General features: G+C 36.0%; 1 protein-coding gene across 3 annotated transcripts in view; it reads right to left on the bottom strand.

Annotated features, from left to right (window-relative positions):
- The window catches only part of LOC128868305 (probable serine/threonine-protein kinase nek3), a 339,477-nt gene that overhangs the window by 249,482 nt on the left and 71,602 nt on the right, over positions 1 to 18,393 (bottom strand). The window contains exon 1 of one of the 3 annotated variants that reach the window (XM_054110230.1): positions 3,041 to 3,988. The exons of the other annotated variants lie outside the window; for them this stretch is intronic. The gene's annotated coding sequence lies outside the window, so the exon portion shown is untranslated. Of the gene's footprint in view, positions 1 to 3,040; positions 3,989 to 18,393 lie in introns of those variants that run through there. 3 annotated transcript variants of the gene reach the window in all.

The following is an 18,393-nucleotide window of genomic DNA, read 5'->3' as shown; positions in this document are numbered from 1 at the left end:
GACCGGGTAGGAGGCCTCTGAGGCAATTCAGTCCCTTTCCTGGCAAGCTCATCAGCAATTTCATTTCCCTTTATGTTCCTATCTCCTGGAACCCAGATCAAAGAAATGTTACCTGCACACCCAAGAGATTTGATCTCTACTTTACGTGAGTTTACTAGATAAAGTAAGTAAAAGAAATTTAAAGGCATATTTTCATCTCATCGATGTCGTTATGAATTTTTTACGGAGCATAAAAGAATATTTTGTGGTCATTTCTGCATACTTGTCTGAATATATATATACACATATATGTATATGTAATTATGGAGGAAGGAAATGGATATACGAGGATATAAGTACATAAATGGAAAGAATTCTCAAATAATTACAAAATTCTGACAATTGATAATAGCATTGATAATACTTAATAAAATTTAAAAGGGGGCCAACTCAAAATCGAGTTTTTCGACATCATTAATTTTGTTTTTTCTAGTAGCTCATCCTAATGTTTCCACTTCTTAATCTTTATATATATATGCGGACACCTTTTTTGGGAGTTTGGCCGAGCTTCTCCTCCTATTTGTGGCGTGCCTCTTGATGTTGTTCCACAAATGGAGAGACCTACAGTTTTAAGCCGACTCCGAACAGCAGATATTTTTTATGAGGAACTTTTTCATGTCAGAAATGCACTCGGAGGTTTGTCATTAGCTATAAAAATATGCGCTTTATTAAGAACATCCTATGGAAACCTCGCCTTCTAGCTCGAAGCACCATAATCGTTTTCTTAGCTACTCAGTGGATTACGAGTACTACTTTGAAAACTAAAAATAAGGGGGAAACAAAAGTGTTCTTATGTCTGTACTCGAATATTTTCTGATGTATCAAATTAGATATCTTCCCGCTCAATATCTACCTGCACTTACCACGTTATAGATTACTTTTAATTCAAAATTTTCAAATAAATTACGTAGAAAATTTTTTTGAAATATTGCACAATACAATAGCAAAAAAAAAAACCTTCAAATAACTACCAAAATACAACAACAAACATACCAGTAGCGTCTCGTTTACGCCTGTCGCGTGCTGTCTCAAAAATATTTCCAATTGAAATCGATCATCCCCGCAACAATCAGTTATCGATGATTAACGATCAACGCACTCTAAACAAATGGCTCTGCGCACTTCATGGCCTTCCACATTCAATGACCACTTGCTTGGACGTGATTTTTGCGATGCGATAAACCGCTCAATGGTCACCGCCGGCGCACATAATTGATTAATTCATAGCCATAATTTTAATGCGCGTCAATCTAACGCCTTTCCATAGCGCACACATGCTGGCTTTGTCTGTCTACAGTGTGTAAATTGTTTGTATACACCTGCCAGTGCGCATTTTTCATGTTATATTGTGAAACATTTAATGGCAATTTAATCGCCTGAATGAAGTGGGAGGCAAAGTTCATGGCTTGAAAAGAAAACGAAGTGTGAAGTGGTTTAGGCGTGGCTCGTTCTTTGATTCTTTGGAACTGTAATCGATAACCTTTTGGTGGTACTGTTGCACTGAGTAATTTCAATAGCATTTAGTAATGGGAATTGCCCAAAAATTGTTATATTTTAGCAACATGAGTGGAGGCTTCCGCAATAATTGCGCACATAACTGAAGTGAAGTATTACTCGTAATAAGGTGCAAGCGGTGAAATTTTAACACGAAATAAGGGGTAGTGATAATAAATTGTGTCTGTGTTTAGTCCGCTGCTGTGCCATTAGCCTTAGTAAGTCTTTAGATATCTAGAGACTAATGAAAATCCTGAGAAAATATGTACCAGTTTTTGTTCTAAGGAGAGACAGGCAGAGCTATTCTCCATATCAAATAGCAAGTTCAACTCTTCAAGAACTAAGTAGCTCTGAATAGAAGGCTTGAAGCTAAAATAAATGTATGCCTTTCAATTTGCGCCAAATGTTGATACCTTAAGCTTTTTTCGAAATATTTTAACCCTTTGGTGCGTAAAAACAAACTCGTACAGATACCGTTATTTTGACCAGAAAAACTCATCATGTGTCTGATAGGAGGTTCTCAGTTAAGGCAGGGAAGTAGGTGACCACAGAGGCTCCTTGTCGTTGCGCTTAATAGCTTAATATTCAAAAAATAAAAAAAATATTTTCTCAATATATGACTGTAGGGATCGATATCTCGTAAGGTTTCAATCCAACAATTTAAAGTTTATGCTCGTTATCAAGGTGACATTTCCCACTAAAAAAACTATTTTGCTATTTTTTGGTTTTTTCTATTCAATTGTGAGTTATGAGGTGTTAACAATGGAAACCGGCAAAGAGAATATTCGGCCCATTTCACAGTTTCATTGATAAAGGCGAAAATGCAATTCAGCCCCCTAAACATGTGAATGGTGTTTATGGTGTCGATACTGTTACAATTTTAGTTTCGTCGACTCAGGCATTTTTGATGTTAAAGATGCACCTCGCACAGGCAGGGCCGTCGTCGAAAATGTCGTTAAAATCACAGAAATAATCGAAGTTGACGGTCATGCTAGTAGTCGTAGCATTGCCCAGGAATTAAAAATCGACCATAAAACAATTTGAAATCAGATGTGAAAATAATACAATAGATTATTTTTCCTCAAGCAAATATCCCATCAAAACTGAATTATTTTTTAAGAAATTGGCCGAATTTCTCACGGCGCACTTTCTTTTCCGTAGAAATATTGGACTCCTTGTTTTTTTTTTACTTTAATAGCAAGCAGCTGCTAGTGATCTAAGTTATTCATCACTAAATTTATCAAAAAAATCAATATTATAATTTCAATTCGAGTAAATGCAAGCTATCCGCAATATTTAGGTAAAGGTTCAAGTGAAAGGAATACCTTCAATTAAGTTGAAAAAAGTAACAGAGTCACAGTATTTCAGTAATTATAATATTAAGTAGAATGAGCCAAATGTATAAAAAACTACTACTTAATAATAATAATTAGTTGCATAGCTCCGTCTTATGTGCGCTTAGTGTCTGCACAAATGTTTTCAAATCGCTTCGGTTTTCAGCCCTTACCTTGAATTGAGACCACGTGCTATTAAGTCCGGATTTCCTCATTATGACTGCGTCTCCATGAGCCTCTGGGTCATTCACGTTTGCACGATTCGCTTGAATTCCAATCGAGAGACATTTTACTGATTTCCGAAGTATTGTAGGTTTCCGTAGTGTATGTCCTATCCATCTCCATTTGCGATCTCGGGTTTCCAAATGAATCGGTGGTTGTTTACTGCGCCTGAGCAATCAAGAATTGCTAATATCTGGTTACCATATACGAAGAATAGCTCTGAGGCATAGACTGAGGAATGTTTGAAGTTTTCTGGTAATTGCCGCTGACGTGTGCCATGTTCCGCTCCCATCAAGCATTATGACATAATCTAAGTCAAATGTTGTAGTTTCTTTAATATTTATTTCGTAGTTTATGTATAGTTGCTCAGTGATTTGTTGATTTCAATAATTGATTTCTGATTAAACGCCTTTATTGGAGCATAAATTTATAATGGAATCGCACGCAAAGACTTTAAGCACCTTGAAACGGCTTGTCTTACACATAGGGCGCGTGTGGGAAGAGTCGGAGTTGAAGAGCATGTCAAATATGCAACATTTATATCTCCAGGCGTATAAAGAGCGTACGTACTTTATATGTACATAAATACATACATATTGGCTGTGGAATCGCGTGGACTTGCTTTGATGCCCTTCATTTATTTACAATCGTACGATTTCTTCGGTTTTTTTTTTGTTTTTGTTTGTTACCCATTGTTAATTATCGTCATAAATGACAAATTAATATAATAAATTATTTAAAAAATTTGATTGAAAATAGTTTTCGTTGGAGCTCAATGAATTCAAATCAAGTCAGTAAAGATAATAAACTTAATAAAAATCACGACTTTTACTCTGCCTGGCAGATAAAGAAAATTAAAAATGTAGAGACCGACTAAAAATCGGGCACAAGCAAGGTTGTAAAAATATTACGATACAATAACGAAAAAAAAAAAATAAATCAAAGAAATGTGGTATTTTCAAAAAAAATCTAATCTGTGGCAGAAAATATGTAATGGTTTATGTGCTAGTTAATTTAATTGTTTTTACGCACACATAAAAGTTATGGCCACACAATACAAAGGTATGTATTTTTAATTGATGCACTAATATTTATGTATTCTCATAATAGGAAAATATCAGCAAGGCGTATAAAAAGGAAAAAAACTGTTTACCATAAAAGTGAGTATGTTTTTAGGTATATTATTTGTGTATACCCAACTGGAAGCAAGTGGAGGAATATAAATAGTAGAAATTAAAAAAACTTCCATACAAATGACGTGATATTAGTATCTTTTATAAAGTACAAAGAAAACTCAAAATCAAAAATAAAAAAAAGTGAGTTTGACCTCTCGAAGAGTGAAATATTGCCTTGAAGAAGTATTGCACTAATATTTAAAAACAAGTTAAAAAAATATTAAAAATTTGATGTTTTACCTCTCAAAGGGCAGTAGTACCCTAATGAGTTTTTCGAATGCTCGTTGATTCCAAGTTCGAAAAATGCAGCTGCAGCTTTAACAAAAATAAGTCAAGACGAAGGCAATTCATTCACTGCACGTCCCATTTGGTAACGTCCTGTGATACCATTGGAGCAACTGTCAAGCGAGGTTAGAGGCTAAAACTTTTCCTAATGTTCTTTGACAGATCCATATTTGACAGTCCATTCCTTGTTTAATATTTCAATGCAAACCGTTCTAAGCTAGAGTTTGCATGGGCTCTGACGAAATTGCAAATGAGGTGTGTCAGAACACTAAGAGGATAGAGTGGAAATTACAAAAATTAAAAGTTAAGTTAGATTTATATAAACAGGATAGTTCATAGAAGAATTAGTAGTAAGAAACAAGTTTTTTATAAGCACAAAAATGTAAACCCACCTCTAAAATTACATCAGCAAAGCCTGATTCTATAAAATTTACTGATTTACTGAAAGCCAAGATAAATACAACTTTCTCTATACTCTCAACCGTGATATATGTATATGCATCCCTTGACTCCAATTTGGAGCATATGTCGTCAGTTACCGTGATGGATAGTAAAGTATATTCCTATTTCAATAGACGAGCTGGCTTAACAGCGAACATTCGAGGTGGTTTCCCCGCGTAATGAGAGAACTCGAGTTACTTTAAAAACTTAAAGACTTCCTCTGGAAAGACGGGCTTCACGTTAATATAGTGAACGTTGAGTGGGTGAGTGCACAAACATACAATATCGCGACATCTTTCCAACCACGGGTTTATCGAAGGTATTCAAGGGAACTTCTAAGGTTAACAAAGCCGCAGCTCTCGAACTTTGTGGGTGTCCCAATTGGACATTTGTTGTTATATATTTTTTTCCTTCAACTCCTATGGAGCATAGGGCGTCAAATACGCCTCTTCGCGAACGGGCACGGTTTTGAGCTATACATGTATCGCAGTTCGTTCCAAGGGAGACGAGAGAATCCATTTCAGCTCCTGTATCCTGATGGTACGTAGTCTACCCACTCCTCGGCCAGCTTGTTGGAAGGTGTACCAACGCAAGGCCTGCCTCGCAACATCACTTTTTCTAGGAGTATGTCCTATCCACTGTCACTTCCTTCCTTCCTAGATACGCGGCGAGACTTGGTACTGCTTCGAGTCTTGGTATTACTACCAGCAGCTGTCAGGAAGGTGAGGACGACTCATCTCAGCGTCTGTTCTACCTTCGCTGGGTTGAGATTTAGGCATCTTGGATCTCACTTTTTTACTACACCTGCGGATATAGCAGGTTTAGATATCACTTACTCGATGAATTTCATTAGATAAGTAGTCATCGGTCGTTCCTTTCCATAACCCTCAAACATAATACCCCTCCCTATCCCTTTTTCCAGATTTTCTGCCTTTTATCCTCACACTGGCCTCAAAAGGGAGTTTTTCGTTCAAGTGGGGCCCTCCATGAGTGTTTTTTTGTTTTTGCGAGTGACGACGATAAGTTTTCTATAGGAAAATACTTCATTGTTGCTTACTAAAAACAAATTCCAGCTGGGTATTCATAAACATACATAACTTTTTACATATTTACGCCAACGCTTGCACACATTTTTATCTTCCTAATTGACTAAAAATTAATGAATTTATTTCCAATCATAGAGTATTTGACTGCATAGAGAAAAACATTTGAAATACCAAATTATTATTGTTGTGTATGTGTGCTTTTTGTTGTTTTTGTTTTTGGTTTTGTTTTAGTCATACCGGTCATTTAACCACAGACATTTTACGGTATTTTTCCGATGCTTTATTTGTCTATGCAAATTATTATAATGGCATTTGAGCCGTTTTATTATCTTTGCAGTTGTTGTGCCTACTTCTGGTTGTTGCTGCTCTGTTGTTTTTGTAGCTTTTGTTGTTGTCATTTTACTGTCTAATAAACTCATTATGTGCGCGTAAACAAAAGTTGATGGCAGACGCCGTACCGTCCACAATTGGTTAATAAGCTGCCAACCGCCCTCTCGTTTAGCCAAAGCCATACAGCCATACAGCCGTATAGCTTAAGCTTCTGAACTCCATTGCGGGTCCAAGTGTTGTTCTTTTTGTTGTCGCTTTGTAGTTGTTAATTGATTTTAACGATTTTCATTGTAATTAGTTGTATGCTGATTACTGTTCATTTGTTGTTGTTAACAGTTTATAGTTATAGTTGGTTCAGTTGACTCGTTTCCTTCACTACTAAATACAGTGGCATAGAAAACACTGCATACCCCCTAGTGATTCATGCTCTGCATTTAAAATATGTTTCAAATGAGTCGATAAAAAATAATTAAATGTTTCAAACTATTTATTTATAAAAAAATAAAAATAAAAATTCAATTTGAAAGCAGAACGTCACACACATCTCTTACACAATGAACCTGGAACAGGCCGGTGCGTTGTCGTGGCGCAAGATCCAATTGTTCTAGGAGAGCTAGGATCACACATGGAAAATGTGTACTCCTGTGGCCACTGCCCGCGTTAGGAATATATCTACGAATATATCTGGAAGTTCGGTCGAGTTTCTCCTCATATTTGTGGCGAGCGTCTTGATGCTGTTGCACAAATGGAGGGTCCTACAGTTTTAAGCCACCTCCGAACGGCAAATGGTTTTTTATGCATAGCCTTTTCATGGTAGGACGCCACTCGCAGACTTGTTATTGCCTGCCGAGGGGCGAAAGCTTTTAAGAAAAAATTGTCTCATCATTTTTGGTGTCATTACTGCTGCACGATCATTACTGCCGCACAAGTTCAAAGAAAAGAGAAATTATCAACATTAAATCCGGTCTCAATTCAAATATCCTCGATTTTGTGGCTGTCAGGATTATACTAAATAATTGTGGTTCTATCTGAAGTAACTTTACGACTTCTCCAACCTCTGATGTCGCCCTGAAAGCAGGAAAGCAAATCCTCACATATCGATTTTCGCATATTTTTGTGATGTCACCAAACAAGGAACTTTCAGGAAGACTCTTCTTCACAGACCTATGGCTGTGTTTCCAGCTCTCGAGTTAAATTCTGGTAATTTAATTGCTACACCTCATATTTATATATAGGGTTTTTCAGTAGGAGCGCTTCAACTTTTGAACTTTTTTGAATAAAACACAAACGGTTTGACTTTTTTAACTAATTTTTTTTATTATCGAGTTTGAACATATACATTTAAGTATGAAATTCGATTTCTTTTGCATGACCACCGCGTGCACGTTTTACGAAGTCCAATCGTTGAACCCAATTTTCGACCACTCTTTGCATGAATCGGGCAAAATTCCAGCAATTTCGCGTTCAATATTGGCTCTGAGCTCACAAATCGTCGCCGACTTGTTACTGTAGACCAATAACTTCACATAACCCCAAAACGGAACGGCTTGTTAAATGGACCGTAAAATGGCCGTAATGCTCTTAAAGTAGCAACAACAGAACGATTATTTTCATAAAAAATTTGCACGATTTGCAATCGTTGCTCAAATGTGTAGCGTTCCATGATGAAATGTATACTAATGAAGTTTACAAATGATAAGCGAAAAATAAAAAATGTTGCGTCGTTCGCCCTCCCTATCGGAAAAAAGTTGAAGCGCACCTATTGAGCAACCCTATACTATGATAAAAAAAAAAACGAGTCATACATATCTCAAAGTAAGCCCAGGAGATTTCGCCGAGCAACTAAAAAATGAAGGCAAAAATGTTCAAGGTAGCCTCTTATATCGCGACAAAACTAAATTTCTCTTCTTCAATACTTCCGTCTACGAACACGTTTTTTTCGTAAAGAAAATTTCGATTTCAAACGATTCTTGATGACTTGTCAAAGAAACTTACTGAATAGAGATGTCCACATAGCTTACCATTCTCTACTGTCGAACCATAGTTATCGAAAAAAACACCCGAGAAAAACATAAGCCAGTCAACTTCAGCCGTAGAGTTTTCTGTTCTACTGTAGACCCTCAAGTCCGTCTGACTACCCGCATGTCACAAGCTTTAATCTTTACGTCTTTCAGTGCAATTGCGTTCGTTGTCATTTTGGCATTGCAATGCTAATTTTCGCATGTCGGCTGATGCTGCAACGGAAAGTTTTATATTTTCAGCTGTGAAAAAGTTACACCGAAAAAATTGTGTTTGAAATATTTATTAAAATTAAGAGAATTAACTGTGAAAAGTTTTTTAAAATTTATTATTCCTTTTCAGTGATTCCAGGTTGGATTTTGGGTGAAAAAAGTTTCTCGATATAAAATGAGCGTTTTGCAAAATCTATCCAGAAGTTATCGTTAAGTCTATAAATTTTGGGATAGACCGCCTTTTATTGCTACAAGGTGGGCGCCGTTTGTAAAATTTGTACATCTTCCAATAAGGTGATTAATTTTGTGTTTGAAGAAGAGTACAACTTCCAGGAGATCTATTTTTTGTGTTTGTCCATAAATGGGCTAATTTTATCAGTACTGCTATGTTGTAGTTGTCAAGAATGTCTTTGTATCGCAAGTTGCTTTGTAGTAATATGTTTGCCTGAAGACAGCCTTACACACATTGCGTTGACCAGCTAAATTTGAGAAAAGCTGCAACTTCTGTAGCCACGAAGTGGAACCCGAGGCACCCATTCAGATAGCACGGCCTACGCAGCGATACTGCTGAATCGTAATTGCCCCAACTCATTGCTCCATTGTCTGTTGCACAGGCCGCCTTTTCCAGGTAAAGACCCATAAACTTTGGCTTCCAGCACTACAAGAGCGGGCTCATATGTTAATGCTTTCGTGAAGGCTTTTGTGCTTTACAAAAGAGTTTGATTAGAAAATCTGCTATGAGCTTAGCACCACCAAGCGATAGGGGTCCAACGAAAGAATTCTCTTTTCTCTTTTTTTTTCTTTTAAAAATCTTCATTTTTACCACTGTATTTTACATGAAATTCCCACTTACTTACGTTAACAAACACAAGGTAGGTATAACAAAAACTGCCTCGAATAGCCGCTAGACGTCATGCAAATAAATATTTCAAACGAAAACCTGACCTATCGGTACATCTAAATGCCATGGACCTCAACGTAGCAGAACAACCGATTGTCTGCCTACTCTATCCTTCTCCGTTTCTTTTCTCTCTCTTTCTCTCTTTCTGCATCACACTTCCTCGCAAACTTTCAGGATTTTGTCGCTTGTCACCAGCCACACAACTAACTACTTTAATATTCGCTAGACTCATGCAAAATCGCGAAAATTAACACAATTTGCAAAAAAAAACCATAAAAATAACTAAAATGCAAAATACACACAAATACACACTAAAATGCAAATATGCACATGCATATTTACATGTAAAAATATTAAGTATGCATAGCTGGCATTTTCACTAATCACCGTTTACGACAACTCGTTTCAAGGCAAATATTTACTTATGAAAATTTGAATTCAACTAACAAATTATTATAAATTCCAGGAAACACTGAGCTTAAATTGAAAGAAAAATATTAATAAAGTTAAATATGGGACGCTGAAGTGCATCTAAGCGAAGCTGATTCCTAGAATAGGCAAATGGGCTCAAAGGAACTTCGGGGAAGTGGGCTATTTCACGACTCAATTCCTCTCAGGCCACATATACCTTCGGAAATACATATCTATACCGCATGGGTAGAAAAATATTTTGCGTAAAGTGAACTAAAAAGCGAACAATTGGAGTAGGAGGAAAATATTTTTTATAAATTCTTTGTTTTTCTGTTTTTTTGTTTTTGTTTTTTTATATACAATATATAAAACTATTTTATATATATGTTCCTCGAGTTAGCTTTACTTTTGTGATACCAAGAGTTTGTTTCTCAACCGCCCTTTGTTTTCTCTCACCATTATTCATGTTTTAGTAGAGAAGAATGCTTAAGGCGTCTCGTTTCACCTGGCAATACGCCGCAGGATGAAAGATTATATAACAATTTGAGCCGATCATTTGTATTAATTATAATTTGAAAGAGTATCTAATAGCGTTTGAAACGAGGCAAGAAGCAGGTAACAACACTCAGTGGCCACTGACACCTCAATAGTTAGCGATTTTCAACCGGGCCTCTAGGCTGCTAAATGAAGCCGAAAAATTGAGGCGGCGCTTAGTGATCCATAATCTAACGCCATCAGCTTAAATGGTAGCATAAAAACACTGCAATAGATTAGAAAAAATTAAATCGCAAAAATACGCGTACAACACCAGCAACTAGCAGGCGTAGAAAAATCGGCCAACATAAAAAGGCTGCAAATCTTGTTAGTCTACAAATTGCCAACTAAAAGGCGCAATAACAGCACCTATAACATGAAAAAAACAACAAATAAACAACAGCAACAACTAAGGTATTTGTAAAACATTTTTGTGGCAACAGCAAAACACTTGTTGATGCAGTTGCGAGTAACTTCTGGTAGCACAAAAGGGAAGCGTACACAATTGGCTGGCAAGATCTAAGCCGCTTGGCCATGCGGCTAACACCCAAAGCAACACGAAAAGCAGTACCAGCACTTGCCGCGAAATGCCATGTGCCATGTTGCACGTTCCACGCATGACTTGACTTGTTTGGCGCATTCGACGAGAACTTTTCTTTCATCTTCTCCTACGAGCACTGCAGCCTCTCCGCCTTACGCGGCCGCAACCCGATTAAATTCACCTACGTCTGCGCCAGCTGCTAATCCACGCTTAACCTTCAAGTAGCCATGCAACATCGTATTGTGGTTGTGGCTGCCACATTTTATGCGATATGATTAGGAATTTAAATGCTTTTGAATTATTAAATTAGTAAATATGCGCAGTGTTGCACATTTTTTCAGCGCCGCTGCAAGTACTTTGTTGCTTGTTGCATATACAGGTGCACATTTGGCGTAGCAGGAAATATACATGGACGCCGCACAACAACAAACATAGCCAAATAAAAAGATTAAGACAACGTTGAAAACCAGTTGAAAGTCTATTAAATGTTTGTTGTTCAATGCCAACGAGCAACGCGCGGTGGGGGCGGCGGCAGTCAATTGCTGTCTAACGAAGCGCAACTAAACGCACTGGAAACTTCACGGCCGCACCGTGCTGCTTACCGCTGATGCCGGCTCTTCCCTGTGTTGTAATTACCACTCGCTCGAGCCACAAATGATCTCTGTTCTTTTCGTCTGCCTCTTCGAAACTGCACAACGCAATGAGCCACACGCTGTTGTAGTTGCACCTCCAAATATCCAGCCAGCCAGCTAGCCTCCACTTCTTCTCTTTACTGCAACAAAAACTTCTACGGTAATCGAATCTATCAATCTGTGAGATAAATCTTATTTTCTAATCTTGTTATCAGGCGATCAACAACCGATCGAGCGATCGTTCGTGGCTAGCAAGCCTGGAATCCAATTGCCGATCTGGCCGGCTGGCTGGCTAACTGACTGACTGCTTGGCTGGTTGACCAGTTCAACTGCTTGCCTTGGCTCGATGGCTGAGTGCCCCAGTCGCGTGCGGCTGCACTTGCGCCTGCTTAGCGCACTAAGCGCTGCTAACATTTTTCTGTTTCAAAATTTTGCTATTTCCTTTTTTGATGGCAGCCTTGGCAGTGGTGTTGTTAGCGCATATTTTTTTGTTGTATTTCTATTGCTTGGTTCATTGCTGTTGTTCGATTCACTCTTTTATTGAGGCGTTAGCGGGCCTGCAACTTGTTGCCTTACAATTTTTCTTCTTGTTGCTTAGCCGTGCATTCGCTCGACTTCGATTTTTATTATTAACCAGCATTGAGGCGTGTTTTTAGCAGTTATTTACATGCAGTTATTATGTAAGTATGCGGTGAAAATAGCGCAAAAGCTCATTCAACTTCAAATGCTTTGATTTTTATTTTGGTTTAATGGGCTTGCTTTGTTTTGGACCTGCCATATGAAGTATTAAAATAAAATTCTTCCAAAAACTTGCTAATGTGTTAAGGTTTGAACACAAGACGCCAGCTGGGTTTGAATTAGAAGAAAAATATTAATTGAAGTAAAAATAAGGGCAGCTGGAAGGGCGTTTAGCAAATGAATTAGTCCAACCAATTCTTAGCATTAAGCGGAGAGAGACGATTGTTGCAGAAATATTTTTTTTTTTAGGTCAAGCTTCCATTGAGGTTTTATTTTAATTAGAATTCAAAAATTTATTCTCCTTTCTTATATTATTTTGGGGTCGCATATATTGAAATTGTACCAAAAAAGTTTTTCCAATGCACGCTAAGGAAATAAAAGCAAAAAAGTCTCCATTCACTACATCTTCATGTAAGTTACCGTACAAATTTTCCATTTGACTTACTTCTGATGTTCAAGTTGAGTTTTGAGCTTTGGTGTATTAGTAGAATTTTACAACAAATATTTTTGTGGCACATTTTAACCCACTATTCTCCCTCTGTTAGGAGTAAAAATGAGACTTTCTCGCAAATGAGACAAAAAATGCCCATTTATTTTGGAGTTAGAGGGTTAAAATGGTCTACAAAAAAGTTCCTCATTATTATTTACAGCTATTAGACTGTGCAAACGGGTGGAACTTTTACCACCCTAAAATACAATTTTTCTTTACACCCCTTCACCAGAACCCCATGTCCGATAATGTGGTTTCCTAAGATGTTCCTTATGAAGAAATATAGCGCTGTGAGCTGAAAGATCTATGAATTGTGCCCTCTTTATGATTCAGAGTATTTCTCTGAACACCATCCTCAATAAATTTTAGTATTTGCTTGTATTTTATTGAGTTATATTTCTTCCTCTGGTAAAATATGTTTTCGAAGCTGTTTGTCCCGATTTTCCATACTACATTTTTTTTTTGTCTTATTAAGTTTATATAAATGTTTTGGAACTTCTTAATAATTTTTTGTGTATTTTTATATATTTTTTTATTGTAGATACATTTTGTTATATTATTTTTATGCATTTTACATTTTTGGTGCTAAGTTAAAAATATTGCAGAGCATTTTAAAGAATTTTATATTTTTAAAGAACGTGAAACAAAAAATTTAATAGGACTATGAATAAGTTCGTGCGGTTTTTTTTCGAAATTTGAAACTTTATTGACGTAAAATGGTTACAAATTTAATATTCAAAATATTGTCCATCGCTTACTACTACTTTTTCCCATCTTTCTGGCAATTCACGGATTCCCTTTGTGAAAAATTCGGTCGGTTTTGCCGCAATCCACGAATCGATCCATTTTTTGACTTCATCGTAATTACGGAAGTGCTGGTCAGCCAGGCCATGTTGCATCGATCGGAAGAGATAGTAATCGGATGGCGCAAGGTCTGGACTATACAGCGGGTGGGGTAGGACATCCCATTTGAGCGTTTCTAAGTATGTTTTGACCACTTGTGCAACATGTGGCCGAGCATTGTCATGTTGCAAAATAACTTTGTCGTGTCTATCGGCGTATTGCGGCCGTTTTTCTCGCAGTGCTCGGCTCAAACGCATCAATTGTCGTCGGTAGACATCCCCCGTAATCGTTTCATTCGGTTTCAGTAGCTCATAATACACAACACCCAGCTGGTCCCACCAGATACACAGCATAACCTTCAGGCCATGAATATTCTGCGCCGACGTCGATGTTGAAGCATGGCCAGGGTATCCATACGTTGCCCGACGTTTTGGATTGTCGTAATGGACCCACTTTTCATCGCCAGTCACAATTCGATGCAAAAAACCCTTTCTTTTGTGCCGTTGAAGCAGTTGTTCGCATGCCATAAAACGGCGTTCAACGTCTCTTGGCTTCAATTCATACGGCACCCAATGGCCTACCTTTCGGATCATTCCCATGGCTTTTAAACGTTTGGAAATGGTTGATTGATCAACTCCCAAAGTTTTTGCAACCTCTTCTTGCGTTTGAGCCGGATCTTGATCGAGCAATTCCTCCAATTCGGTATCCATGAACTTTGGCGGCGCACCCTCGCGTTCTTCGTCTTCCAAGCCAAAATCACCACTTTTAAAGCGTGCAAACCACTTCTGGCACGTTCGCTCAGATAGAGCATGCTCACCATAAACTTCCACCAAGATACGATGACTTTCGGCTGCTTTTTTCTTCATATTAAAATAATGAAGAAGAATTCCCCGCAAAAACACATTATTTGGCACGAAATTCGACATTTTCAAGTGTGGTAAAAATATTGTTGTTTACGCTTCAAATAAAAAACTTATACTGACGTTTGTGCCTTACGACAGTAGCTCTCCAATGAATGTTTGGAAATGTGGATCGATGGAATAATAATCAAGTTACGCCATCTGTTGTAAAACCGCACGAACTTATAAATAGACCTATTAATATTTATAAAATAGATTTAAATAAAAAATATATAACAATACATAATATTTTTTCTATCTATGGTTTTAATTTTTCCAATAGGAGAAACAATTTTGGCTTAATTAGACAAAAAAAAGTTAAGATCTTTTTTATTTTTACTTTTTAAAGACAAATTTAAGCAAACCAGTAAAAATATAAATAATTTAAAAGCTTTTTAAAGAATTCTACATTTTTAAAGGACACAAAACACAACATTTAAATTTTTTTAATAAATTTTAGTAAAAATATAAAAAAATAGGTATATCCAAAGAAAACTTTAAGCTTCAAAAGGAACGAAATTATATGGAAAAAATATATTAATTCGATATTTTTTTCAATTGTTTGCAGAAGTTTTCATATAAGAAAAAAATTAAAGTTTACACAATTAACAAATTTTTAACTTATAAATTTAAAAATTTATTTGTTTTATTAAATTTAAATTTATAAATTTATTTTTTTTTAAATTTATTATTATTAATTTAATTTAACTAATACAGAAAAAAGTATACTAATATAATTTCAAATTAAATATTTTTAAACTCCTCAAATAAAATATTAAACAAACCAGATATATCTAAGAATCTCTGAAGATAATTTCTAATTGGGTCCGAAATATCGGCAAATAAATAATCGAAAAATAAAATGTCAAGCTTAATATTTCGAATTTAATATATTTCGAAGAAAAACAAAAACAAAACTATTATTATTATTATTTATTAGCTTTATATTTATTAGATATATCATTATTTTTTCGATTTTTATTTTTGCATAATTTTGGCATTAATTTAAAAAATGTGTATGGATTTAATACCAAATAGCCAAATAAATATGAAATAATCAATATGAACCATTCAAAAATGTATGACTGCATTGTATATTTAAAAAAATTAGATACTAAAACTTAAATTTATTAAAAGAATTTGGACACTTATTTAAGAAATTCGGAAATTTTATTAATATATATACTTACATATAGATTACAGCTTTTAAGATAATTAAAAATACCTACAAAACAGGCTAAGCTATTAAATTGATTATTCATACGATTATCTACTTCCATAATTAGTTTCCACCCTACCACAATAAAAGGCCTAGTAACGCCAAGGAAGCATAAAATGTGTTACAATTATTTGCAACAATGTATCTGTTTTAATCTTACCCGGCAAGACAGCTGAGTATCGAGTACTTGCTTACATTATCATAACATTCATTACAAAAGTGCATCGGAAACTATTCACTTTTATTCTAGGCTCGGGAAAAACTGAGCGTCTAGTGATATTACATCCCTTTTCTTCTTATTGCTGTGTGTTAAAAAAATGCACTAAAAAGGCAAAGCAACCAATCATTTTTAAGTTTACTGCTGACTAAACTAAATTTCTCACTGTGGTCATCACAAACACCTCAGTGACTAAATTACTCAGCAGTGTCTTATACAATCATATACTTGCATGTGCTGTGTATGTGTCTGCTTTACTCGGATAGCTGAGTCATGCTAGACCAGGCCTCAGGGTATGCGTGCCGCTTAATGGCAGCCACGCGTTTAATTCGCTAAACTATTAAATAATCGCCTGCATAAAAGCGAAAGTCCTAAGCGCAATGAATGACACGCAACTGGATATATATATATAAAAAACATACGTACATACATACACAACTCACAAGTTCATATACCCACATGAACTCAAAAAAAAAGGTTATCTATAGCAAATAACTGTTCACTGTAATTTGGGTCTTATAAATAATTCCCCACTTCCGATTCCCAGTTCGCGTCATCATCAAGCCGACGAGTTTCGACGTCATCAACGAACTAACTTAGTAACCAGTAATAGATTTGTTTCATTACAAAAAAGCGCTAATGAATGCGTACAAAAGAAAACACCAAAACGTATCCATTCAATGCCTTTGAAGGACAAAATGTAGATAAAAACTTCTTCATTATACTTTATTATACAAAGCCGACAGGCTGTTGAGGGCCAACGAAACACTACGAATGGCAAACAAAGTTAGACCCGTTACGCCACAACTACTCGTATCAGCTGGCCCAGCAGACATTCACATAACTGATGGTAGGTAAATGTTGTCGTAGCAGTTGACCTCCTCTCATTCTTTCGTTACCACTGCAATGGGTGGCAGAAGAAGTAAATTGATTACTATTTTTATTTGAAAGCTCACCTCCTACCTCCTGCTGTTTGTTTGCTGATAAATATAACACAATTTGGCTGATGTCATAACGCTGACTAAACTTCACACGCAACGACGTGCAGTACTGAAATAGATCGGGAAAGTTCTTAGAAAAACTACATCGGATTCTAGGCAGGACATAACAAAGAGTTGTACACTGAAAAAAATGGGGAAAATATTGTATAAATTTGTTTACATGTATTGAATCTACTTTGAAGGATGAGAGACTCAACACATGAATTCCCTCTATATGGATGAATGTACTAACACTTATAATATAAAAACTTCTCCATATCAAGTGTGTAATAGATGTTGTACATTTCGAAAAGTAAACAATTTATGGAACTCTTTAACAACTTTTCATTACACTTTTCGACAAACTTCGGCCAAAAATTGTGCTTATATAAAATCTGCAAAAGTCTAATTTTTCAGGCCTCCAAAATAAATTCCCTAATGGATTTTGTTTAATCACATCATTCATCATCATCGTCTCCTTTATTCTCCATGAGTTTTGGTTTGTTTTTTGTTGGGTTGCTACATCCGTGATTAACATTCCAAGGTTTCTTGAATTTTTGCCTGAAGGTCAGACAATTAATAAGAACTATTATTTGGACGCTTTGAAGGATTTTCGTTGCACCGTTGCACAGTGCCATCATTTTTTGTGTATTTTCGACCAAGAACGAAACGAATACCATCCTTTTAATAACAATCTTCAGAGCGATGTCGAGTGTTTTCTTCCATGTAAATAAATGTTGAGTATTCATAATAAGAGAGCCGTCAAAAACAATTTCCAATAATTAACATATTTTTTCAGCCACCTTAAACTGCCACTTTATTATATGGAAATTCTATTGCCTATAAATCTGCTTTCCGATCAAAAAGTTTGAAATTTTGATAAATCGCTGTAATTTTTTTTTATTTTCACCATAGTTTTTGGAGGGAATTGAACTATATTTTCGTTATAAAAATTATTGCAAATTAAATAAGAGACAATTAAATTGTCCAAAGTTGGCAATGAGTCCCAGTACTGAGGTTATTTAATGCGGCCGCGACGAAACACCGAGTGAAAAAAATAGTTTTTTCTAGTAGTGTTTGCTCCTCAGCAAGCAATGGCAAATGTTCGAATGTATTTCTACCATGAAAAGCACCTCACAAAACAGCATCTGCCATTCGGAGTCTTCCGAATTTCTAGTCCGTAAGATTTTGGAATAACAGGTTTAATAATAAAGAAATCAAATGAAATGGAAGTTTATTATAACAATTATTTTTTCCGGTGCTTTTTGATGCCGCTAAATTTATTCATAAATATTTAGATTAGTTACATAGGCGACTGCTTATCGGCAAGTACAAGAAAAATTGCTGTTACGCTCTAAAGAGTTTTTCTTCAATATTTCACTAAACAGACG

The sequence above is a fragment of the Anastrepha ludens genome, chromosome 6 (genome assembly GCF_028408465.1).
Source record: "Anastrepha ludens isolate Willacy chromosome 6, idAnaLude1.1, whole genome shotgun sequence".
NCBI classification, from domain to species: Eukaryota; Metazoa; Arthropoda; class Insecta; order Diptera; family Tephritidae; genus Anastrepha; species Anastrepha ludens.
This window is presented reverse-complemented; position numbering and strand designations above follow the sequence as displayed.